The 1,146-nt window shown below is 36.4% G+C and overlaps 1 long non-coding RNA gene across 1 annotated transcript; it reads right to left on the minus strand.

Annotated features, from left to right (window-relative positions):
* Positions 1–212: 212 nt before the first annotated feature.
* On the minus strand, positions 213–1,106 carry LOC106456057 (uncharacterized). The gene is made up of 3 exons (XR_001290224.1): positions 992–1,106; positions 626–661; positions 213–443 (listed from the first exon to the last, which is right to left on the minus strand). It is a non-coding gene; the product is annotated as an uncharacterized LOC106456057 (long non-coding RNA).
* Positions 1,107–1,146: the final 40 nt, after the last annotated feature.

A 1,146-nucleotide genomic window follows, 5' to 3' on the forward strand; every position in this document is an offset into this window, starting at 1 on the left:
ATATGATCTATTATCAAGTAATAAGAACACAGGTCCTGGCTAAAGATTTTTTTTTTCCAAAGCTCCTTCCATGAGCACATTAATTAAGTGTACACTCTATTTTATCATTTAGATGAATATTTGAATTATTATATTAAGTGTATTATATGTATTGGTCATGGTCACTGAGGACTTACCCAGCACAGTTAGGGAGACAGTATTACTGTTCTTTGTATAATGTGATTTCTTCATATGACCAGAGCACTGGTATTTACCAGTATCAGATGTAGACTTGATTTGTTTTCTGTAATTTTTGTATCTGTTGTACGGGATAAAGGCTCGACCATCCTTTAGGAGTTTGTATTCCCAGTCAGTGTGTTTTTCTTCCTTCACCTCACATTTGAAGCTAACAATCTCTCCGATGAAAAAAATTGTCGAGCTGGGTTCAACAGTTAGCACAGCATCTAGAATCCAACACAAACACAACATCATTGATCTGAAACACTTTTATGTACTTTACAAATCAAAATCTGTTCATAAACTTATAAATATATTGAGAAATAAAAACAGAAGTGGAAAGTGTTTAAGATTGATGCACTAAGATGAATATTTACTAAATAAATAAAAGTGCAAACTGTTGAGTCACCTTGAGCGTGTCCGCTGCAGAGGAGCGTACAGAGAACTGCAATAAAGGAAGAAACTTCACACATCATCAAACTGAAGACTCACTCAAACATGGCATCAGTCAAACACACCTGGTGTTACCAGAGGCTGCTGTGATTGGTTTAAATTATATATTTAGTGTAAAATGCATCAAATTATCACTGATGAAGAAACAAACCGTTCTGAGATAAACTAAACCAGCGTCAGTGCACTGAAATCTAATCCAGTCTGCAAACAACCATGTTGAGAACAAAACATGAACTGAAATGCTGCAAATGACTGAAACTCTGTCATTTTACTAAAACATGTTCATCAGTCAATGAATCAAAGGAAGAAGTGATGCACTGACAGAATAGGCCCAGCTCACAGAGGAAAGTGGGTCCCATCCTCACATCCAGCTGTGACACGTCTGAAAACTTCTACGACTTTGTGTGAAGAGAAAGAAGAAGAAGCACACGAGACGCCGAGAACTGTGAAGAAAACAAAGACTTTAAAACTTCTTCT

The sequence above is a fragment of the Pundamilia nyererei genome, unplaced genomic scaffold, assembly GCF_000239375.1.
Source record: "Pundamilia nyererei isolate P.nyererei 1_Seehausen unplaced genomic scaffold, PunNye1.0 scaffold02447, whole genome shotgun sequence".
NCBI classification, from domain to species: Eukaryota; Metazoa; Chordata; class Actinopteri; order Cichliformes; family Cichlidae; genus Pundamilia; species Pundamilia nyererei.